Source organism: Mobula birostris, chromosome 1, assembly GCF_030028105.1.
Source record: "Mobula birostris isolate sMobBir1 chromosome 1, sMobBir1.hap1, whole genome shotgun sequence".
NCBI classification, from domain to species: domain Eukaryota; kingdom Metazoa; phylum Chordata; class Chondrichthyes; order Myliobatiformes; family Myliobatidae; genus Mobula; species Mobula birostris.
In genome coordinates, this window is record NC_092370.1 from 62,776,031 (window position 1) to 62,801,979 (window position 25,949).

The following is a 25,949-nucleotide window of genomic DNA, read 5'->3' on the forward strand; positions in this document are numbered from 1 at the left end:
CAGTTTTCTGTTATTTAATCAATTCTCAGTGCATGTTGATAAATATCCCTTGAGTGAAGTAATGTGAAATCATCATTTCTCTTATTTAATATCCTCCGAAATCCAAATGCATTACATCCCTAAACTGTTAGCTAACCCTCAAAACAGAAACTCTCTTCCATACAATCTATTTGGCACTGCTTTAAAAAATGGGAATTTTCAAAAGATTCTGTACAAATTCTTTAATAACAGATTCTGGTATTTTCCCTGTTACTGATGACATCCCAGCCTGACGGCCCTGTATTTTATTTCCCAGCTTTCCTAAGCAGTAATATTATATTTCACCCTACAAATTCACAGGAACCATTCTAGAATCAAGACAGCAGCCAAATCAAAAAAATTTTAAAAAATTTTTGGAAAAGCATAAGACCGATTATTGATTCTCAGCATGGCTTTGTTCATGGGTGGTTATTGTACTTTTTTCCATAGATGCTGCCTGGCCCGCTGAGTTCCTCCAGCATTTTGTGTATGTTGCTTGGATCTCCAGTATCTGCAGATTTTTTCTCTTGTTTTGTGAGCTTTTTGAGGATATGATGAAGATGATTGATGAGAGTGGGCAATGGATGTTGTACACATGGGCTTTTAGTAAAGCTTCTGAAAATGTGTACAATATCCACTTATCCAGAAGATTAAGGTACATGGGATCAAAAGAGACTTGGTAGATTCAATTCAAAATTGACTTGGCCATGAAAGACAAAAGGGTAGTGATGGAGGTGGTGCTATTCTGACTGGAGGTCTGTGACCAGCAGTACTCCACATAGGTCATTGCTGGGACCTCTATTCAAATTTCAAAGTAAATTTGTTATCAAAGTTTGTATGTGCATGTCAACTGAGATTCATTTTCCTGCAAGCATTCACAGTAGAACAAAGAAAAACAATCAAATCAATGAAAAACTACACAAACAACAAACGTGCAAAAGAAGACAAGCTGTGCAAATACAAAAATAATAATAAATACAATAAATAAATAATATTGAGAATGCAAATTGTAGAGTTCTCAGTGGAATCAGTTCAGTTTTGAGATGAGTGAAGTTGCCTGTGCTAGTTCAGGGGTCTGGTTAAAGGATAATAACTGTTCCTGAACCTGTTGGTGAAGCACCCAAGGCTCCTGTACCTCCTTCTCAATGGCAGCAGTGAGAGAAGAGCACAGCCTGGATGGTGTGGTTCTTTGATGATGGATGCTCCATTTTTGTGTCAGCGTTCCTTGTAGATGTACTTAATGGTGGGGAGGGCTTTTTCCCATTGATTCCTGTTGTTTGTGATATATAGTTTGGATGAAATGAAGTGGACTAATTAGTAAATTTGCAGATAACACAAAAATTGGAGGTGTTGTGGATACTGAGAAAGATTGTCAAAATATTCAGAGGGACATAGAACAGTTGGAACTGTGGGCAGAGAAAAAACAGATGGTTTTTCATTGGGGAAACTGCAAACTGGGAAGTCAAATTTCAGATGAAAACATAGTAAATGGCAGAACACTTAGGAACATTAGTTTACAAAGGGAGCTTGGGATGCAAATTTACAGCTCTCTGAAAACAACACAAGTAGATTGGGTGGTAAAGAAGGCTTAAGCATTCTTGGCTGCATTGTTTGGGATGTTGAGTATAAAATTCAGGAAATCTTGTTGCAGCTGTATAAAATTTTTGGTAGGCCTCATTTGCAGCACCATGCAGTTCTGGTCACCACATTACAGGAAGGATATAGTGGCTTTGCAGAAGGTGAGAAGATTTACACTAAGAGATTGCCCGGATTGGATTAGATAATATCAGTTACAAGAATGGGTTAGATAAATTTGCAGTTGTTTTAAAGCTGATGGGCAAAATGATCAAAATATGAAAGGCACAGACAGGGTAGATCATCAGAAACTCTCCACAGGATGGAAATGTCAGTGGATGTAGTTTTAAAGTGTGTGGGAGTAAGTTTAAAGGGGATTACCATGGCAAGAGTACTATTTGCCTTGGACATGTTGCCAGAAGAAAAGCTTGCTGAAGGTAGACAATAGTTTCACAAGTGTACAGAAGAGTGGAGACCAATTCTACGTAGACTCTGAAGGTCTTGATCTTTAACCATTTTCCTCCTCAGACCATCAAAGCAATACTGGTACTCAGGTGGTTGTGAACTTCATCCCCGGTATCTGCATTTGGTGAAAGGTGTGAAGTGGTTCATATTTTCCACTGTCTTGTTCTGGACTATTGTGGGGGATGATTTTGTACAGAAAGCACAGACCGGCCCTCTGGTTTGTAAACATCTGATGCAAGGCTCATTCTGTTGTCTGGTTCAGTGAGCCTGGTCTCTGTACGGGTGAATGTGCAGCAACATCTGTTGATGTAGCTCAATTACTGAGGTTGAAATGGCCTTAAAAACCTGGAGGCGAAGCTACATAAATGTAACAATTCCTCTTTTGTTCTATAGGTTTACTCAAGTCAAGTCACTTTTTATTGTCATTTCAACCATAACTGCTGGTACAGAACATAGTAAAAATGAGACAACGTTTTCCAGGACCATGGTGCTACATGAACCAATACAAAAACTATACTGAACTAGGTAAGAAAAAAACACAAAAACTACACTAGACTACAGACCTATCCAGGACTGCATAAAGTGCACAAAAACTGTGCAGGCACTACAATAAATAATAAACAAGACAGTAGGCACAGTAGAGGGTATAGTAGGTTGGTGTCAAGCCAGGCTCTGGCTAATGAGGAGTCTGATGGCTTGGGGGAAGAAACTGTTACATTGTCTGGTTGTGAGAGCCCAGATGCTTTGGTGCCTTTTTCCAGATGACAGGGGGGAGAAGAGTTTATATGAGGGGTGCATGGGGTCCTTCATAATGCTGTTTGCTTTGCGGATGCAGCGTGTGGTGTAAATGTCTGTGATGGCGGGAAGAGAGACCCCGATGATCTTCTCAGCTGACCTCACTATCCGCTGCAGGGTCTTGCGATCCGAGATGGTGCAATTTCCAAACCAGGCAGCGATGTAGCTGCTCAGGATGCTCTCAATACAACCTCTGTAGAATATGGTGAGGATTGGGGGGGGGGGGGGTGGGAGATTGACTTTTCTCAGCCTTCGCAGAAAGTAGAGATGCTGCTAGGCTTTCTTTGCTATGAAGCTGGTGTTGAGGGACCAGGTGAACACCAAGAAATTTGGTGCTCTTAACGATCTCTACGGAGGAGTCGTCGATGTTCAGCAGAGAGTGGTCGCTCCGTGTCCTCCTGAAGTCAACAATCATCTCTTTTGTTTTGTTTGCATTCAGAGACAGGTTGTTGGCTCTGCACCAGTCCGTTAGCCGCTGCACCTCCTCTCTGTATGCTGACTCATCATTCTTGCTGATGAGACCCACCACGGTCGCGTCGTTACCGAACTTGATGATGTGATTCAAGCTGTGTGTTGCAGCACAGTCATGGGTCAGCAGAGTGACTCTACTGCAAAAGGGAGATTGCTGGAGGTGAGCTGAGGCACTACAGCAGGAAAGATAGAGAGAACTGCTGCGGAGCTGAGACCTCCTCTCCATCCTAAATCTGCTCCCCTGGATCTTGAGGCCATGTCTCCTAGTTCTAGTCTCACCTACCAGTGGAAACAACTTTCCTGCCTCTATGTTATCTATCCCTTTCATAATTTTATATGTTTCTATAAAATCTCTATAACCACCAAAACTGGTTCAAAATTGACTTGCTGGTTAAGATCACAATTTGAATGCTTTCTTGGGGATAGCATTGGTTGACTTCTTTTAAGAAGCATTAAGATCAAATTTACATATATCAGATAATGTTGTTTGCTAAGAAGATAGTAAAACAGCATTTACATGCAGATACACGGGACTGTTGTCAGAGTTATTTCTCTTTGAGGTTTCAAAAATACTCAAATGTAAAAGAGGTAGGGAGATGGGAATTGTGATAAATAGGTGCTAAGGGAATATTCTTGAGTTAGATGAATATAGTAGATTCAAGCAAGAAGCAGTCTTCCATTTTTATTGTAAATTGCAAGCAGTAAATTGAAGTTAATTGAAATTAAAACACAGGCTGGCCCACAGAATAAGGGATTGCATATGTATCAGCCAAATATTAAGACAGTGGGGTCGTGTTAATTGGCCAGCATCAATCCAGACAACTATGGGTTTAAATCATTTGCAGCATCGTAAATAAGTTCAGGGCAGTGTCCAAGTAAAAGTATTTGAAGAATCAGAGGCGTCTCCTACTACAGAAAAGCAAATGAACGTAAGCATTATCAGCCCAAAGTATTGAAATAAATGATGTCATTGTAACTATTGAAATGGTATTGAATCACCTATTGATCTAAGGGCATAAAAATGTGACTATTTTTGAGTTTGCAAGACTCTACTGTGAGGGAGAAGAATGCCTGATTGTTGTGAGGAATAAAGAATTCTATATCACTAGCTTTAATATCTCTCCGGTGACTTTGATCAAAGTCACAACATAGGGATTGGATAGAGGGAAGATGGGATGACAGCACATGGATGTCATGGGGGGACCACTCTCGAATATGGAATGGACTGGCTGCACTCTGTGGACTTGAGGCTCCTTCAACTTCTGATACTAGTAGTAGCACTGCAAGTTTTGACTGAGCTATCTGTGAAGAGCAGTCATCACTTCACAGAAAACTTGATCTGTACCACAGAGCATTGGCAACAGATTTTCATAAAGATTAATACTACAGGTGATCATCTGTAATCATTAAAACAATATTCCATGGGGATAGTTAGGTCATGCAGGATTCAACTACTTTAAGCATGATATATTCATACAAACATAAGAAATAGGAGCAGGAGTAGGCCATCTGATCCGTCGAGTATGCTCCGCCATTCAATAATATCGTGGCTAATCTGGCCGTGGACTCATCTCCACCTACCCGCCTTTTCCCCATATCCCTTAATTCCCCTACTATGCAGAAATCTATCCAATCTTGTCTAAGATATATTTGCTGAAGTAGCCTCCACTGCTTCATTGAGCAGAGAATTCCACAGATTCACCACTCTCTGGGAAAAGCAATTCCTCCTCATCTCCGCTCTAAATCTACTCCCCTGGATCTTGAGGCCATGTCTCCTAGTCCTAGTCTCACCTAACATTGGAAATAACTTTCCTGACTCTATCTTACATATCCCTTTCATAATTTTATATGTTTCTATAAGATCTCCTCTCATTCTTCTGATTTCCTTCTATACAGTCCCAGGCAACTCAATCTCTCTTCATAGTCTAACCCCCTCGTCTCTGAAAATCAACCTGGTGAACCTCCTCTGCACCGCCTCCAAAGCCAGCGTATCCTTCCTCAAGTAAGGGGACTAGAACTGCACACAGCACTCCAGGTGCAGTCTCACCAGTATCCTGTACAGTTGCAGCATTACCTCCATGCTCTTGAATTCAGTCCCCCTAGCAATGAAGGCCAGCATTTTATTTGCCTTCTTGATAGCCTGCTGCACCTGCAAACCAACCTTTTGTGATTCATGCACGTACTGCCAAGTCCCTCTGCACAGCAGCACGCTGCAATTTTTTGCCATTTAAATAATAATCTGCTCTCATTTTTCCTTCCAAAGTGGATGATCTCGCATTTACCAACATTGTACTCCATCTGCCAGACACTTGCCCACTCACTTAACCTATTGATAACTCTCTGCAGACTCTCTGTATATCTTATATATTCATTGTTGAATCATGAATTAATATCAAAGGATGTAGTCTAACCCCAGTTGTAATAATGGGTGCTGTAAATATTAATGACATCATCAAGCAATTGAAGTATAGTGGAGAAATTACATAAGCATCTGGATAAATTGCAAGCGGTTGTATGAGTCCAATTTCCCAAGAATAGCATTTGATCAAAAATTGGGCCATAGGATTTTCCCCATAACTGATGCTAGACTTAAAGGATTATGGAGAAACTTTATTTCTTTCAGAGGGGTGTACGGATCTGAAAGCGGCCTGTAAGGGAGGAAATACTTGAAGTGTATTCAAAGAGCTGTGACCTGCAGGGTTATAGACCTATTATTAAAGCAGCACAGACGTCTTGAGCTGAATGGCCTCCTTCTGAGTCCTAAATAGTCTCTGATACTATAAATCCCCTTGCCACAGTGGACCCCAACACTTGTTGCATTCCTCCTTTAATTTGCATATTCACCCTGCCCACCATTAACTAAAAAAACCTAAATTTTGTTGAAGACATTGAAGAAACATATACAGTTCACATGGTGGAAGTTGGATGAAAGCAATCTGCTTACCCAGTGCTTTCATTTCCAATATACAGTTTTAGCAACATGGTGTTACTTCATAAATAAATAATAGAAATAGTCCATATTTTGTAAATTGTACAAAAATATATATTTCCATTAAGTTTACTGTGCAATACACACAGAAGATTGCTAATCTAGTCCATTCCGACTTGTGATTTTGCCCCTTATACCCTCCCATCCATGTACTTATCGAAACTTCCCTTAAGTGTTGCATTCAAACCCATATCCACCAATTCCACTGGCAGCTCATTCCACACTCGTACCAGTCTCTAAATGAGGATGTTCCCCCTCAGGTTCCCCTTAAACATTTCACTTTCCACCCTCAACCTGTGATCTCTAGCTCTAGTCTCAACCAATGTCAGTGGAAAAAGCATGCTTGCATTTACCCTATCTATGCCCCTCATAATTTTGTAATGCTATCACATCTCCCCTCATTATCCTTCAATCCAGGGAATAAAGTACAAACGTATTCAGACTTTCCCTGTGACTCAGATTCTCAAGACCCAGCAGCATCTCAGTAAAATTTCTCTGTACACTTTCAATCTTAGTGATATCTTTCTATAGGTAGGTGACGAAAACTGCACACAATACTCCAAATTTAGCCTCAACAACGTCTCATACAAATTGAACATAACATCCCACCATTTGTACTCAATCATAAACAAGAGATAATCTGCAGATGCTGGAAATCTAAGCAACACACACAAAATGCTGGAGGAACTCAGCACACCAGACAGCATCTATAGAACAATGTACAGTTGACGTTTCTGGCCGAAACCCTTAGGCAGGACTGGTGAAGGGTCTTGGCCTGAAATGCCGACTGTACTTTTTTCCATAGATGCTGTCCGGCCTGCTGAGTTCCTCCAGCATTTTGTGTGTGTTGCTTTGTACTCAATACTCTGATTTATGAAGCCCAATGTGCCAAAATCTCTATTTACGATCCCACCTACCCGTGATGCCACTTTCAAGGAATTATGAATCTGTATTCCCAGGTTCCTTTGTTTTAACACACTCCTTAGTGCCCTAAGATTCACAACATCCTACCCTGGTTTGTCCTGCCAAAGTGCAATATCTCACACTTGACTGAATTAAATTCCATCTGCCATTTCTTAGCCCATTTTTCCAGCTGGTCCAGATCCTGCTGCAAGTTTTGACAGCCTTCTTCACTGTCCACTCCACCACTCAATCTTGGTGTCTTCTGCAAATTGGCTGATCCAGTTGACATACCATTCAGACTGTTACTATACATGACAAATATCAACAAACCATCTATTACCATTCTCTGGTTTCTCCTGTAAAGCCAATGTCAAATCCAAATTTGTATCGCATCCTAAATGCCAAGTGATGGAACCTTTTTGAACAGCCTTCCATACAGGACTTTGTCAAAGGCCTTGCTAAAGTCCATGTAGATAACAGCTACTGCCTTCATCAACTTATCTAGGAACGTCCTTGAAAACTCTATAAGATTGGTTAGACTTGACCTAACGTGCACAAAGTCGCCTTGACTATCTCTAATCAGGCCCTGTCTATCCAAATAAATATCTGGTCCCTTAGAATACTTTCCACTACTGATGCCTATTACTTCCCAGCTTACTCCTGATCAATGGAACAACATTAGCTACCCACCATTTCTCTAGTCAAGGACATTTTAAATAGTTCTGCCAGGGCCCCTGCAATTGGTGTTCCTGCCTCCCACAATGTCTGGGGGCGGGATACCTAGTTAGGCTTTCGGGACGTACCCACCATAATCTCCCTCAAAACAAGAGACTGAGGGGTGAACTATTAGAGGTATATAAGATTATGAGGGACATTGACAAGATAAAAGCACAGAGTCTTCTGCCGAAAGAGAGGTTGCTAAAAACAAGAGGGCATAGGATTAACATCAGAAAGGGGAGATGTAAAAGGGACACCAGGTGGCAGTTGCTTCATGAGTGGCCAGAAATGGTAGTGGGAGCAGGCACATAAAGAAATGTCTAAAAGTCATCTGGATGTCCATGAATGGGAGAGCTTTAGAGGGCTATGGGCCAAACTCAGATTAGTTTGCTGAGCAGCACAGTCCATATGGACCAGTTTAAAACTCAATACTCAAAATCTCAATACTAGGAGTCTCAAACCAAAGAGTATACTGATGTTGGCTCACTTATTCGGCCCACACATTTTGAAAATTCGTAAAGGTTTTTCTACTGCCTTGAGGTGAAAAAACATTCTGTACTAAGTTCTGTCTTGGGAAGAGATTACCCGAAAGAGGAAAAAATTCAAGGATTCTCTAGTGAGTGATATTAAAGGTCTGGTCAGGAAGAAGGAGGAAGCATGTATGTCAGGTTTGGGTAGCAAGGATCAAGCAAGCCCCATGAAGAGCATAAGGGATCAAGGCATAAGGAACAAGTACATTTGGGAGGAAAAAAAGGAATCATGAAATATTCATGGCAGACAAGATAAAAGGGAATTCTTAAAGATTCTATGTATTGTATATTAAGGGTAAATGGGAAGCTAGGGTGAGTGCCGGTCCCTTAGTGATCAGTGGGATGATCTATGTGTTGAATTATATGAAATAGGTAATGCCTTAAGTGAATGTTTTACATCTGCGTTTACTGTGGAGAAGCTAGTGAGTTCAGCAAAGGGAAGACCATCAGACATAGGAGCAAAATTAGCCTATTGAGTCTACCCCACTATTCCAACATGGCTGATATATTATCTCTCGCAACCTCCATTCTCCTGTAATCTCTCTGTAACCTTTGACACCTGACTAATCCAGACCCTATAAACCCCTGTTTTAAGTATACACGATGACTTGGCCTTCACAGCTGTCTGAGAATTCCACAGGTTCACTACCCTCTGGCTGAAGAAATTCCTTCTCACCTCTGTACTAAACAGAGGGCAGTCTATTCAATGGCTGTGGGTCTCTGGACCTAGACACACCCACCATAGGAAACATCCTCTCCACATCCACTCTATCTAGGCTTTGCAACATTAGCGAGGTTTCAATGAGATCCCCCCAATTCTTCCGAAATCCAGCAAATAAAACCCTAAAGCCATCAAATGCTCCTCATACGTTAACCTTTTCATTCCGGCAATCATTCTCATGAAACTCCTCTGGACCCCCTCCAATGCCACCACATCTTTTCATAGATAAGGGGCTCAAAACTGCTTACAATGGTCTGACCAATGCCTTATAAAGCCTCAGCATTACAGCTTTGGTTTTATATTCTAGTCCTCTTGAAATGAATGCTAACATTGCATTTACATTCTACACCACCCACACTAAATGCAAACTAACCTTTAGGAAATCCTGCACAAGAACTCTGAAGGCCCTTTGCATCTCTGATTTTTAATTTTTTTCCATGGTTATTAAATAGTCTATGCCCTTCTCCCTTCTCCCAAAGTCCATGACCAGTTACTTTCCTACATCTGCTACTTCTTTGCCCATTTCCCCATCTGTCCTTCTGCAGAATCTTTGCTTCCTCAATACTACCTGCCCCTTCATCTATCTTTGTATCATCTGCAAACTTAGCCACAAAGCCATCAATTCAATCATCCAAATCATTGACATATAATGTGAAAAGAAATAGTCCCAATACAGACCCCCATGGAACACCACTAGCAGCCAACTAGAATAGACCTCCTTTATTCCCACCCTTTGCCTCTTGCCTGTCAGCCAATCTTCTATCCATGCTAGTATCTTTCCTGTGATACCATACGCTCTTATCTTGTAAAGCAGCTTCATGCATGGCCCCTTGTCAAGGGCCTTCTGAAAATCCAAGTACACACTACCCACTGACTCTCCTTTGTCTATCCTGCTTGTTATTTCCTAAAAGATATGTCCAACAAATTTATCAGGTAAGGTTTGCACTTAAGGGAACCTTGCTGACTTTGGCCTACTTTATCATGTGCCTCTAAGTACCCCGAAAACTCATCCTTAATAATTGATTCCAACATCTTCCCAAATACTGAGGTCAGGCTAACTTGCCTATGATTTCATTTCTTCTGGTTTTCTTTCTTCTTAAAGAATGGAGTGACATTACAAATTTTCAAGTTCTACAGAACCATTCCAGAATCTAGTGATTCTTGAAAGATCATTACTAATCCCTCTGCAATCTCTTCAGCTACTTCTTTCAGAACGCTGGAATGTAGTCCATCTGGTCCATCAGACCATTCAGCTTCCCAAGCACCTTTTCCTTAATAGTAGCAACTGCACTCATTTCTGCCCCTGATACACATGAATTTCTTGCATATTGCTAGTGCCTTCCACAGTGAAGACTGACACAAAATACTCATTAAATTTGTACACCATTTCATTGCCTTCCATTACAACCTATCCAGCATCATTTCCAGCAGTCCAATATCCACTCTCGCCTCTCTTTTAATCTTTATATGAAAAAAATTTGGCATCCTCTTTGATATTCTTAGGTAGCTTACCTTCATATTTCTTCTTTTCTCCTCTTAGGGCTTTTTTGTTGCCATTTGTTGGCTTTTAAAAGCTTCCCAAACCTCTAAATTCTCACAAATTATTGCTGTTTTGACCCGGCTGGTGGCGTAGTGGCATCAGTGCTGGACTGCAGGGCGGGAAGTCCCAAGTTCGAATCCAGCCGGCTCCCCAGCACGCTTTTCACCCATGCTGGGTTAAGAGCTGGTGATCTCTTTGAAAAAAAACTCACCCAGCAGAAGGCAATGGCAAACCACTGCTGTAACTTGCCTTGTACATGATTTCCCACTATGTCAGAGCGGCGTGGGAGGAAGTCGTCAGCTAACTGGAGAAATTCCGGATGCGACGTACCTTTCCTTTATTGCTGTCTTATATGCACTTTGCTTTTCTTTTATGCTGCCTTTGACATACCTTGTCAGCCACAGTAGCCTTTAGAATTCTTCGTTTTTGGGAGGTACCTATCCTGCGCCTTCTGAATTGCCCCCAGAAACTCCAGCCATTGCTGATCTGCTGTCATCCTGTTTGTGTCCCCTTCCAATCAACCTTGGCCAGCTCCTCTCTCATGCCCCTGTATTTCCCATTACTCCACTGTACATCTGATTTTATCTTCTCCCTCTCAAGCTACAGGGTGAACTCCATCTGGTTCATTACACAACACCTAATCCAGAATTGCCTGACTCTTAATGTGCTCAACCACATGCTGCTCTAAAAAGCCATCTTGTAGGCATTCTATAAGTTCCCCCTCTTAGGATCCAGCACCTACCTACCTATTTTTTCCAATTTACGTGCTTATGGAAATTCCCCAATACTATCATCATATTGCCCTTTTTACACGCCTTTTCTCTCTCCCATTGTAATTTATATTACACATCCTGGCTACTGTTTGGAGACCTGTTATCAACTCCCATCAGGGTCTCAAAAGCCATGCAATGCTTAACTATACCCACTGGATTCTATGTCTTCTGATTTTTCTCAGGATTTCATTTCATATTTTACTAAAAGAGCCACCCCATCCCCTCTGCCTATTCCCACCTGTCCTTTTGATTCAATGTGTATCCTTAGATGTTGAGCTCCGAACTATGATCTTCTTTCAGCCACGAATCAGCAATACCCACATCATCCTTGCCAATCTTTAAGTGCACTACAAGATCAACTACCTTATTCCTTATATGGCATGCACTCAAATACAGCACCTTCAGTCCTGCGCTCATCACCCTTTTCGATTCTGCTCCCATGTTACACTTCAGCTAATTCCACTGAGTGCAATGTTGCCCTGTCATCTGTCCCTGTGCCAAATTAGCTGAAACCCTTTCCAACAACTCCAACAAACCTGCTATCCTGGATTATATCAGCATTACAAAGGATGTATTAGAGGTGTTGAAGGACATAAATATGGATACATTCCCAGAACCTTGCCAACTGTATCCTAGGATGTTATGGGACATCGCTGAGGCTTTGCCAAAGAGTTTTCTGTCTTCATTTGCCACAGGTAAGATAGTGGAATACTGGAGCGTGGCTGATGTTGTGCCTTCATTTGAGGAGGGCACCAAGAATGAGCCACAGAACTACAGACTGGTGAGCCTAACATTAGTGGTAGAAAGGTTATTGGAAAAGATTCTAAGGGACATGATCTTATTTTGCACTTGGAAAGCCAAGGACTGATCTTGGGCTAGTCAGCATGGCACTTTATATGAGAAATCATGTCTCATGAATTTGAATGAAGTTTCTGAAGAGGTGACCAACAGGACTGATGAGATACAGATAGCAAACTTTATATGAACTTCAGCAAGGCCTTTGACACTGTCCTGCTGGAAAGCTGGTGCAGAAGGTAAGAACATAGAGAATACAGAATGAATTAGCCAATTAGAAATAAAATTGACTTGGTGTTAGGAAGCAGAGGGTTGTAATAATGGGTTATTTTTCAACTGGAAGAGTGACCAGTGCTGTGCTGCAGAGAGTGTTGTTTCTTGTAGATACTAATGATTTGCTTGGGAATGTAGATTTAGATGAGAGTGATGATTGGCAAGTTTACAGTGGCACCAAAGTTGGTGGTGTGATGGACAGTGAAGGAAGTTGTCTAGGATGGAACACAATCCGGATCAACTACAGAAGTGGCAAGGGAATGGTAAGTGGAATTTAATTCAAACAGTTATGAAATGAAGCCTTTGAGATGTTGAATCTGGGTAGGGCATTAACAAAGAATGGCTGAGTCCTGAGGAGTGTTGTTGAACAGAAAGATCTTGAGGCACAATTTCATATTTCCTTGAAAACTGGAACAACAGGTAGACAGAGTGATGTAAAAGGCATATGTAACGCTTGCCTTCAATGACTGAGGAAATGAGTATAAGAGTTGGGACTTCATGTTACAACTGTACCTAATGCTGGCTAGGTCACACTTGAGGAACAGTGTGCAGCCCTGATTGCCACACTGCAGGAAGGATGTGAAGATAGAGAGGGTGCAGAAAAGATTCTAGACTGAGTTATGAAGAGAGATTGGATATGCCAGGTCTTTTTCTCCTGGAGTGATAAAGACTTTGATGTGACATGAAGGAGGTATATAAAATTATGAGAGGCACAGACAGATTATATAGCCAATGTCTTATTTCCCATGGTAGCGCTTGGGGCATAGTTTTAAGTTGAGTGGGAGGAGGTTTAGAGGGGAACAAGGTGAAATACTTCACATAAAGAGTACTTGTAAAGAGCTGCCAGAGGTGGTGGTGGAGGCAGGAATGGTAAATTGTAAGAGGCGTCTTGACAGGTTCTTGAATGAGTACAGCATAGATAAATTATTCAACAAGTAGGATTAGTATAAATAGGGATGATGGTCAATATAGATATGATAGGCTGAAGGACATGTTTCTATGCACTATAACTATTATTCTGAAATACTGTCCAAACTGGTTATTGGAAACAGCTTGGGAAATTTTTTGTGATGAGCCTTCTATAAAAGCCCTGACAGCAGTGGTTTCACTTTATTATACAAACATTATAATTTAATCTCATTACAAGCTAGATAACTCTCTCGTTAGAAAGAAAGTGAAGGATAATAATTTCCTTAGGTGATTATCTCATCCTTAGCTATCACGTCACTTCTACCAGAATTACTTTCTTTGACACTTGCTAAAGCTACATTACTAATACAACTGTAATAGGAAATTCCTGTTATTAATATTACAACACAGAACAGTAGAGTGCAGCGTGAGCCTTTTAGCCTACAATGTTGAGCTGATTCTTTAACCTACTCCATGATCAATCTAACTGTTCCCTCCTACATAGGCCATAACATGCCATTTTTCCTTCATTCATCTGCCTATCTATTGCACAATACTATTTCAATCTCACACTCTAGTTGCAACTTCAATTTTGACGAGAGTCGATTTCATGCAAGATAAATGCTAAAACAACCCATACAGTGACTATACTGGAAGTATTTCATCGAGTATAAAGTGTTATGAGACCTTCTCAAGTCGTGAAAGGCACTGAGCTGGAAATTCTATTGTGTAACACATAAATCTTTGCTCTCCAAGATAAAATTCAATTTAAATTCTGATAGCTAGATGCTGCTGGGCATTCTATGCTTGCATAATGCGCTTCCCAAATTCAATTGTGGTCATCCATGAGTATTATGCCTCGAGCATTTGAATGATGTCAATCTAAATTAAACACACACAAATGTTACACTTGTGATTTTCTGCTGTGAATACTATGAGCCACATAGATTTCTCCTGTCTGTTCTTAAAAGGCTCAAATCTGTCTGGCTCAATGCCACCCAATCCTGCGGTGAAGGTTTCAGTTGGTTAGGTAGTTCTTCCTTCCAGTAAGTTAGTATCTTTTTTTCACTGCCTGTATGGAGCAAGAGATTTGGTTGGGATTGGGGATGAGTGTTCATCTCTGACAGCTAATAAACCATTGGCCAATTATGCCTATTCCCACCCTCTCTTACCACCCAAAGTAATCCCAGTAATTCAAGCAATACTTCCTGTTGGGAACCACTGCTTTGAGAGTCGTAGGAAGTCATGGAGGAAAATTTTTGTATGCAGTTTCCAAACTCAGTGACTGGGATTGCTGATTTAAATAGACATGATATTTAAGCATTTGTCTTGTACAATGATATATTAGAATATCAGCTCCCTGAAACTTCACACTGAACTGATATAAATCCATCAGTGTATGTCAATGCAATTAAGATTTTTTTCTTTTTTGCTAAAGGTATATTGCCATACAATTGTACAGCAAAGAAACAGGTTCTTCTGTGCAGACTATCAAGCACCATTTACTCTAATCTTACACAAATCCCATTTTAGATTTTCCACATTTCCAACAATTCTCCCAGTTTCAACCACTCACCTACACACAAAAGGCATTTTAGGCCACCTGCAAGTCTTTTTTTTGGGGATGTGAGACAAAGCTATAGCACTTTAAGGAACCTTCCCAGTTATAGAGGAAACTCATGAACTCCACACAGATAGCATCTAAAGTTAGGACTGAACCTGCATCATTGGAACTATGAGGCAACAGCTCTAATTGCCGACCTAAAGCAAGATATAAAGTAACAAGTTAAAGGTCTCTTCTAAAAGATTTTAAAGCAATTTGACATCAGTGCCTTTAAGCAAATGCAGAATGAGTTTGGGAGTAGAGATGGGATAGAGTGGAATCAAAAGCCTTAATCCAACTGGGTAGTTGGGATCTCCCAGTGGCCACACATTTTAATTCCATGTCCCATTCCCATTCTGATATGTCTGTCCACGGCTTCCTCTACTGTAAAGATGAAGCCACACTCAGGTTGGAGGAACAATACCTTATATTCCGTCTGGGTAGCCTCCAACCTGATGGCATGAACATTGACTTCTCAAACTTCTGCTAATGCTCCACCTCCTCCTCGTACCCCATCCGTTATTTATTTATATACACACATTCTTTTTTTCTCTCTCCTTTTTCTCCCTCTGCCCCCCTCACTATACCCCTTGCCCATCCTCTGGTTTTCCCCCCTTCCCCTTTTCTTTCTCCCTAGACCTCCTGTCCCATGATCCTCTCATATCCTTTTTGCTAATCAATTGTCCAGCTCTTGGCTCCATCCCTCCCCCTCCTGTCTTTTCCTATCATTTCGGATCTCCCCCTCCCCCTCCCACTCCCGCTTTCAAACCTCTTACTAGCTCTTCTTTCAGTTAGTCCTGATGAAGGGTCTCGGCCTGAATCGCCGACTGTACCTCTTCCTAGAGATGCTGCCTGACCTGCTGGGTTCACCAACAATTTTTATGTGCTTTGCTTGAAATTCCAGAATCTACAGATTTCCTCGTGTTTGGGTAGTTGGGTAAATGTCAAGCTAGTCATCTTCTGCAGACTCCCCAAGATTCTTTCCAACCAACTCTACAGAACCATTTAAGGTATTGCTCCCAATTGATTTAGGTTGTCCTGGTCAAAGAATTAGAAACAAATTTATCCAGATATTTTTGTTAACTCCATCAGGCTTTCAGCAGCTACCCAGTGGTCCCTAAATTTTAACTCTGCTAAACTTGCACTTAAGCTGGTTGGAATTAGATATATCAAAAGCAGGACCATATCAGGGAGACAGAAGCATTCCCCCCCCCCCCCAGTAGTGCTGCAAAAAGCAGTAAAAATTCTTGAGAAGCTTCAGCATTGAGGCAAGTAATATTCATAATTACATTATTCATCCTAACAAAAAAATCTAAATTATCCTCCCATTTAGCTTTCTGTTTGAGATTGTTTGAATTCATAATGCCTTTATTAAACTGTCTTTGCCTTAAAAACTGCTTTAATATTTGAATGATAAATTAATACAAAAAACAGGAAATGACGGAAATAGCACCTCAAGCACTATTTATTGAAGGAAAAGCAGAATTACTGTTTCAGGTTGGAGAACCTTTGTCAAAGCATGTTTTCTGCCTGATTAGTTGAGTGTTTCCAGCACTCTCTTTTCATTTCAGATTCCATTATCTGGAGTCTTTTGACTTTTATAATACTGAAAAAGATTTTGGTCTCGGTAGAGACAGCAGTCAGTCTACAAGCATTTTTATAATCTTTAGGATAAGACAATAGAAAATTAGTGAATACAGTAGTTCAATTCCATTTTGTTCATGTCACGCAGAGGACACTGGGTAAAGGCATAATTGGACTAAGTTATGATATGTACACATAAAATGTCGTTAACAATGTCTCAAATCTTAGTTATTTCTCCTCCTTGGCGCTGCTGCATTTCTTGATGGTTTTCTGTATTTTCTGCTTTATTACAGATTCCCTGCACTCTCTATTTTGCTTTCGTGTTATATTGTGCTTTTCCTTTTAGTTTAAATAGTCTGATGTAATTTGTGTATATGCACAGCAAGGTCACACCCATCAAACTCTTCCAGATAATTGATTATAATTAACTAAGGACTTGAAACTAGTCTAGAAAAAGAATTTCCCTGCCTTTTCCTCACAGGATACCAATTTAATTTTATGTTCACAGAAGATCTGAGTTCATCAACCTATTCAAATGACCAGGAGAAAGTCGAGGTCTCCTGCCTGGTGGAAATTGACCACAGCAATGTCACCTTGGTCTCATACTGGATAGCCAGAGCTGTTCCATGAGCAAACTCACTTGAGATGTCCATGTTTTTTTCCCTAAGTGTGATGAAATCACGTCCTTTCACCATGATGTAACTTAGGAAGAATTAAGGCCGAAGACTTTTAAATATTAATAGGCAAATGAACAAAACAGACTATTACTGAGCTGTCCAAACAGAGATTATGCAAACAGGTCAAACTTCTTAAAAATAGCAAGTATATTAAGATCCTGTCTTGGTCCAAATAAATAATCATAGGGGTGTGTCCTTGAAATATTGGACTTTTGATCAAACATCACAAGACAGCAAAACAGCTTTTTATTAGGAGTTTCTCAAGTTCAATTTTAATTGTCATTCAACCATGCATGAATACCTATAGTGTTCCTTTGGGGCCAAGGTGCAAATCACAGTACCAACAGTCATAGACAGCACAAGGCACATATGAGATAGCAAGTAAACATAGAGTCACACAAAAAATCTTCCTACAGAGCCAATGGCCTGTCTTAACACACCTGTTACTTTTGTATTCTGTAACCTGTATTCTTGAACACCACTTCCTCCTTACTCACATGCAGTCTGAAATATATTTTTTCTTTAGAAGCTAAGAAATGTAATTAAATATATTTACATAGCAAATATGAATAGAACCACTTTTATATTGACTGTAAGTGCCCCAGTCAGATGCACCAGGTTTGCCTTAAAGTAGCTGGTGACATTAAAGTAACACATTGCAAGATAGAAAAATATTTGCACCAGTCTTGAAATGAGTTTCAGAAGCTACACTGATTTTCTATCAGCCTCAATTGTTTCGACTTCCTAGTCGCTCAAAGATAAAGATTCCTTTCCAAAGCTTTAGGATCAATAATCCAATCTGCTCTGGCTTATTAGCTGATAGCAGCCTTCACGGCTTTGTTTCAGATGAAGCATCTGTATATCCTTGGAATGTGGGACTAAATCAGAGCACCTTGAGGAAGCCCATAAGGTCACGGGGAGAATGTACAAACTCTTCACAGACCGGTGGCAGGAATCGAACCTAGGGTCATTCTCCCTCTAACAGCATTATTCTAATTGCTATGCTACTGTGCCGCAGCACAGCAATCCTTCAGATCAATTTGTGGATGAGACAATTGCATTAGAAATGGATATAATAACATCTGTAGCTGATAGCTTTCTGGAAGATATTATAAAGATTTGTAAGTGCACGATCCCTCCCTAAAATGGTGAATCAGCATTTGTCCATTTAAATAACATGAAGTAATTGCAGCAATAGCAAGGGCAAAATATGGAATCTAGTTGGGGACTTCAATGTTCATAATCAAGATTGGCTTGGTAGCATCATAACATTGTTTGGGCTAACTCCTGAAGACATAGCTGCAGACTGCATCTCCAGCACATGGTGAATGAACCAACACAATAAACATAATTAATGTCATCATTACCAACCGAGCAAGTTCAGGTACTTTTGTCTATGACAGCATCTTTAATTGCATGGCCACTTTAATTTGACAAATGTCAAAGTTCTACAAGTTCTGCATTTCTACCATGTCTAATTAAGAATGGCAGTGAATAACTAAACAGCTAATGGAAGGGGACTCCTCCATAAACATCCCTCACACGGTCATGGGGAGAATGTACAAATCCTTCCCGCAACTGCCTGTAAGGAGTTCGAACGTTCTCCCCGTGACTGCATGGGTTTCCTCCACATGCTCCAGTTTCCTCCCACAGTCCCAAGATGTACTGGTTGGTAGGTTAATTGGTCATTGTAAATTTTTCCATGAATTCAGGGAATTTCTGGGCAGTGTGGGTCAATGGGACTAGTGGAATAATGCTTCGGCACAGACTAGAAGGGCCAAATGGCCTGTTTTCTGTGCTGTAGTGTTCTATGGTTCTATGGTTCAGCAATGGCAAGGTCCAGCAAGTATGCGTCAAAGACTGGAATGAAACATTTGTAACCAGCTTGGGCAAAAGTGAAAGAGTAGACGAGCCACGTTGGCTTCTTCCAGAGATCCCATTCTCACAGAAGCCTTTATTCAACCAACTAGTTTCTTCCAGCCTAGTTGCCTCATCCAAACCATCAATTGGTCAGAAGTCATTCAATTTCATTTGCAACTTCTCAAAAAATGGAACAGTCCAACCATGCAAGTAGATAAACCTAGTCAATATTCTGGCATGAATCTGAGAAGCAGGTAAACATTCATGACAAACAATTGCCTGGCCACAGCCTTCCCAGTGAGAGTTCCATTCCATCAGCATCCAGCTGCACAAGTGGACCAGCCAATTAATGTAGCTATAAAGGGTAGGCATCCCACAATGATAATCCGTTTCCTAACATCCAAAGCCTTTCCACCACTTAAAAGGCACAAGCCTGCAGTTTAATAATGTGGAAATATCTATTTCCATCCTGTCAAATCCCTTCATAGTTTTGAAGGTCTCTTTAACGCCTTCAACTTAGAGAATCTCAGACTATTCAATCTTTCATGTTAGTTACAACTTCTCATTTTTGGAAACATCTTTGTAAATTTGTTTTTACCGCATTTCCTATCCTTTATTCTAAATTAAAACCAGAATTGTGCATAGCAGCAGAGCCAAGGTCCATGATGTTTAATACAATTAATCTGCGTTTTAATTGTATCCAGTAGAAACTTGAGCCAATGGCTTGTTTGAATTTATGGCATGTTAACCAGTGTTGTTAAATTCAATGATTTGCAAACGCATATCCAAAACACCTTTTCTCCAGTACAACAACTGGTGGCTGAAATTCATCTTCAGTTGCTTAGAGCCAAGCAAGCACTGAAACATCAGCTGTTCATTGTACATCTTTCATTATTGTACATTTTTCATTGACGTCAATTGACCATAAATTGTTGTGAATTCAATGGCAGCTGCCCATTTAGGACGCATTGTCAAAGATAAATTTTTGTCTGACTGTTCATTCTTATTTCCTGAGCAGTGTGCTGTCCCCTTATTCATCTTTACAGAAAGGTCCATTCTGACTTGTAACTATCAGCTGTCATGAACAGCTGCTTTCTTAGGTTTACTAATGTTTAACTTGTCTATAAAGACATTATCACTGTGAATTTTAAGAGCAAATAATATCTAAGAAATTGACACCCTTTGGATTAGAAAAGTGCTGAAGCCCTATCTTTCTTTTGTAAAATGTTGCTATTCAGAAATTATTGTGGAGAACAATTGAGGTATTAGACTTGCACACTATATACAGATTTCTCAAACAGCATTGGACAACTCTGATGCTTCAATTGCTCCCTCTGGTGTTGAAAACTATTCTTAGCAAAATACTTCACCAGATTTGCAAATCTCTCACATACAATCAAAAAGAAAACTGAGGAATTTCATGCATAGCTAAACATTTCAAAAGCTGAACTCCTGACACTATTTGTTAAAGCAGTCCAAATCTACACAGATCCAGCTGCAATCCATTGCTGAATCACATTGGACAACATGGCTGAGATTTGGTAAAAACTTCAGTGAAGGAGATGAAAGTGGGAGGGGGAATTGGCAGATGGACAGCAGTTTGGGGGTGTCAAAGCAGCACTGAGGGTGGGGGTTGGCAAAGGGGGGGGGGATTCACTCCACCTCTGGCGTCACTCACTTCTCTCTGAATCAGAGCTCAACTTATTTTGATTCTGTGCTGCAGAGCCAAATCAATCGTTTAGTGTCACTAGTTCTGATCTGATCACTGCCTGCATCAGGAAACTGGCCACGGTGCATTGCTAGATCCCATTTCCACTCTAGCAGGTTGAAACAGGATTGTCTGAGGGAAACTAGTTTGCACTTTTGTACAAAACTAAATTAGCAAAGTCTAGAACTGACTGGATATTTCCAGGTGAATTGTTGTAACTTAAAATTTTCACAGGCAGTGGGAACAAAGGTGCTAAAATTTTTAAGAACATGACTTCCAAGATGTCACATGTCCCATTTTTCTTTTTTAAAAATTTATTTTCTTTCTAGTGTCACCACTTTTATTAGGGTCCTGAACTCACTCCTCCCAATATATTTAAAACATGTTTAGTTTCTCAAATTTCAACCCTTAGTAAATTTAGCTCCTGCTCCTCTGGGCGAAGATCATTACTCACTACTGTTCTATGCAACTTTGATAATGTTCTGCAAAGGTGCTTTTCTTTAAAACATTTTTCAATTCTAACATAATATTTTACTGTTCAAGTTGCCACCAAACAGGGAAGAATAACTTCTCATCAATTCTATGCATACTGTAAATGCAGAAAAGCATCACAAAACAAGGTTTCCAACCTCTTCTATGTTCCAAATGTATCTACATACAAGTATTTAATTATAAACATAACAATGTTCACATCATTAAGTGCTAAAGAAATTCACCTGATATCTTGTATGTTTCCATTTGTCTTCTCCACTTCATTTCCCTTCTTTTTCATAAGGGTATGAAGAGCTTTTTTTCTTTATATAGTTCAGTCTTTCTGAATCATTACACCTACTAATTTCCTTTATTATTTTTAAGAATCTTAATCACACCATTTTAAAATCAAATGGCAGGGAATGTTATCCAAACTTACTTATATCATTGTCAAGTACTTCAATCCAACACAAGAATGTTGTAATATTCTTCAAGAATAACTTATTCAACCAAGAACCAGTTGTCCATAACTTAAAATATATCCAACAGAAAGTAAACATATCCATAGCTTTTTAAAAACTGTATCCTATTGGAAAATTACAGTTTCAATAGAAAATATGTACTGCACTGGTTTAGTGGAAATCAGTGTAGAAGCCAATCCTTGTGTTAAGAAAAGCATCCTTTTTTTGTCTTCCAAACTCTTTAAATGATCTTCACTGGTACAATATGATGTAAAGTGTAAATATGACTGTGGTTAGGTTTTGATGTTCTTTATAACAGGATAGCTGCAGTGAAAAAAATCATAATATGAAGTATGACCAATTACTTGGGTAATTGGAAATGCTGAAAGTTATCATCAAATCGCACTGGTGCAGAAATTATTGTAAGACTTAAGATCGGAGTTCAATTCTCGATGAGGTCTGTAAGGCCTTTGTACATTCTCCCCGTGAGTGCATGGGTTCCCATGCCCCCCCACACCCCCCCCCCCAGTTCTCCACCGAGTGCTCTGGCTTTCTCCCACATTCCAAAGATGTACAGATCAGGGTTAGTGACTTGTTGGTGTCAGAAGCGTGGCGACACTTACACATTTTCCAGCGCAATACTGTACTCGCTGATTTAATTTGACTCAAATGATGCATTTCAGTGTATGTTTTGATGTACATATGACTTAAAAATCACTTTATATGATTTATTTATAGAAACAGTATTTTCTATTACACACACTGAAATTGTTTTAACAGTTATCATGAAAACTTCTAGTGGGTTTCTTTAAGTCTTAAATAACAGGCATCCTTCTGGTAGTTCATGTTATTTTGAAGTATTAATTTGGGAGACAGCAAGTCTGACATAGAATTCCATTGTAGAGAGCACAGATTGCTGCGGTATACCTCCAGTTGTCATTACCAATCTAGTTTCAAGTCCCTGGAAAGAAAAAAAATCAGCTGTGTCTGCCTATCATGTTAAGCAAGAGAGCAGGATACTTTTTTTCCTTCAAGAACATCTTTTAGAGTTCATTGTAGTTACAAATAACATTGGGGTGGTTAATATGATCCAAACAACAGTAATGAGCATAATAAATGTTCACATTTTTGGCAATAAGTTCATTTTTGAATTTTTGTCGTTTTGGTAATTTTATTTTGAATTGCACCACTGCTGCGAATTTCACAACATACGCCAGTGATAACAGATCTGATTGATCTAAGATAAATAAAAATGTTTTTTAAAGAATTTTAATTACTATGAATATATAACATAATGAAAGGTTCATGGAATAAATCAATGTAGCCTTGACTACATGAACTCAGTGCCATCAAGCAGAGACTTGAAAATTCTGCTTTTGTGAATTGAATTTCCTTGAAGATTTTTCTTGACAAAGTAGGCATTATCTGATTAGAAAAGAACAAGAATTTCTGTAAATAATCTACATATGATATAGAATAAACTAACTGTTCCCTTGATACTGGGCTGATAATGAGTGAGCTTGAGAAAAGTTGTATGGTAGACCAAAATGCCACAGAGAAAAACAAGTCGAAAGAGTCCTTGAAATATGATTGCCTTGACTGAGGTCATTGATCTGAGCCAAAGTTATGGTGAAGAAATTATAATAAAAACATTAGAAACAGAATTAGGAGCAGGTCATTTGGATTTTCATGTTTGATCCAATATTTCCATAAAAATGATGCCTCAGTGACACTCTCCTGCACTAACCCCATATCCCTTCAGTCATAGAGACATAGAAAAAATATCAACACATAAACAGGCCATTTGGCCCACCTAATCCATGCCGAACCATTTACACTACCTACTCCCATCGACCTGCACCAGGACCATAGTCATCTATACCTCTACTATCCATGTACCCATCCAAACTTCTCAAACATTGAAATTGTGCTTGCATGCACCACTTGCACTGGCAGTTCATTTCACACTCTCATGACCCTCTGAGTGAAGATGTTTCCCCTTATGCTCCCCTTAAACTATACACCCTTCACCCTTAATCAGTGATCTCTAGTTGTAGTCCCACCCAACCACAGTGGAAAAAGCCTGCTTGCGGTTACCTTACCTGCAACACACATCAAAGTTGCTGGTGAATGCAGCAGGCCAAGCAGCATCTGTAGGAAGAGGTGCAGTCGACGTTTCAGGCCAAGACCCTTCGTCAGGACTAACTGAAGGAAGAGTGAGTAAGGGATTGGAGTAAGGGAGTGAGTAAGGGAGTAAGGGATCCAATCCCTTACTCACTCTTCCTTCAGTTAGTCCTGACGAAGGGTCTCGGCCTGAAACGTCGACTGCACCTCTTCCTACAGATGCTGCTTGGCCTGCTGCGTTCACCAGCAACTTTGATGTGTGTTGCTTGAATTTCCAGCATCTGCAGAATTCCTGTTGGTTACCTTACCTATAGGGTTGTCGTGATGGGAGATTTTAATTTTCCCAATATTGATTGGCATCTGCTAGAGCAAGGGGCTTAGATGGGGTGAAGTTTGTTAGGTGTGTTCAGGAAGGTTTCCTGACACAATATGTAGATAAGCCTACAAGAGGAGAGGCTGTACTTGATCTGGTATTGGGAAATGAACCTGGTCAGGTGTCAGGTCTCTCAGTGGGAGAGCATTTTGGAGATAGTGATCATAATTCTATCTCCTTTACCATAGTATTGGAGAGGGGTAGAAACTGACAGGTTAGGAAAATATTTAATTGGAGAAAGGGGAAATATGAAGCTATTAGGCAGGAACTTGGAAGCATAAAATGGAAGCAGATGTTCTCAGGGAAATGTATGGCAGAAATGTGGCAAATGTTCAGGGGATATTTGCGTGGCATTCTGCATAGGTACATTCCAAAGAGACAAGGAAAAGATAGTAGGGTACAGGAACCATGGTGTACCAAGGCTGTTGAAAATCTAGTCAAGAAGAAAAGTAAAGCTTACAAAAGGTTCAAGAAACTAGGTAATGATAGAGATCTAGAAACTTATAAGGCTAGCAGGAAGGAGTTTAAGAATGAAATTAGGAGAGCCAGAAGGGGCCATGAGAATGCCTTGGTAAGCAGGATTAAGGAAAACCCTAAGGCATTCTACAAATATGTGAAGAGCAAGAGGATAAGACATGAGAGAATAGGGCCAATCAAGTGTGACAGTGGAAAAGTGTGTATGGAACTGGACAAGGTAGCGGAGGTACTTAATGAGTATGTTGCTTCAGTATTCACTATGGAAAAGGACCTTGACGATTATAGGGATGACTTACAGTGGACTGAAAAGCTTGAGCATATAGCCATTAAGAAAGAGGATGTTCTGGAGCTTCTGGAAAGCATCAAGTTGGATAAGTCACTGGAACTGGATGAGTTATACCCCAGGCTACTGTGGGAGATGAGGGAGGAGATTGCTGAGCCTCTGGCAATGATCTTTGCATCATCAATGAGGATGGGAGAGGTTCCGGAGGATTTGAGGGTTGCAGATCTTGTTCCCTTAATCAAGAAAGGGAGTAGAGATAGCCCAGGAAATTATAGACCAGTGAGTCTTACTTCAGTGGTGGGGAAGTTGATGGAGAAGATCCTGAGAAGCAGGATTTATGAACATTTGGAGAGGCATAATATGATTAGGAATAGTCAGCACGTCTTTGTGAAAGGCAGGTCGTGCCTTGCGAACCTGATTGAATTTTTTGAGGATGTGACTGAACACATTGATGAAGGTAGAGCAGTAGATGTAGTGTATATGGATTTCAGCAAGGCATTTGCTAAGGTACCCCATGCAAGGCTTATTGAGAAGGTAAGGAGGCATGGAATCCAAGGGGACATTGTTTTGTGGCTCCAGAACTGGCTTGCACACAGAAGGCAAAGAGTGGTTGTAGATGGGTCATATTCTGCATGGAGGTTGGTGACCAGTGGTGTGCCTCAGGGATCTGTTCTGGGACTCCTTCTCTTCATGATTTTTATAAATGACCTGGATGAGGAAGTGGAGGGATGGGTTAGTAAATTTGCTGATGAAACAAAGGTTGGGGGTGTTGTGGATAGTGTGGAGGGCTGTCAGAGGTTACAGCAGGACATTGATAAGATGCAAAACTGGGCTGAGAAGTGGCAGATGGAGTT

General features: G+C 40.2%; 1 protein-coding gene across 1 annotated transcript in view; it reads right to left on the bottom strand.

Moving 5' to 3' along the window:
• dlgap1a (discs, large (Drosophila) homolog-associated protein 1a) overlaps window positions 1–25,949 on the bottom strand; it is a 334,277-nt gene that overhangs the window by 103,697 nt on the left and 204,631 nt on the right. The gene's annotated exons all lie outside the window — the stretch shown is intronic.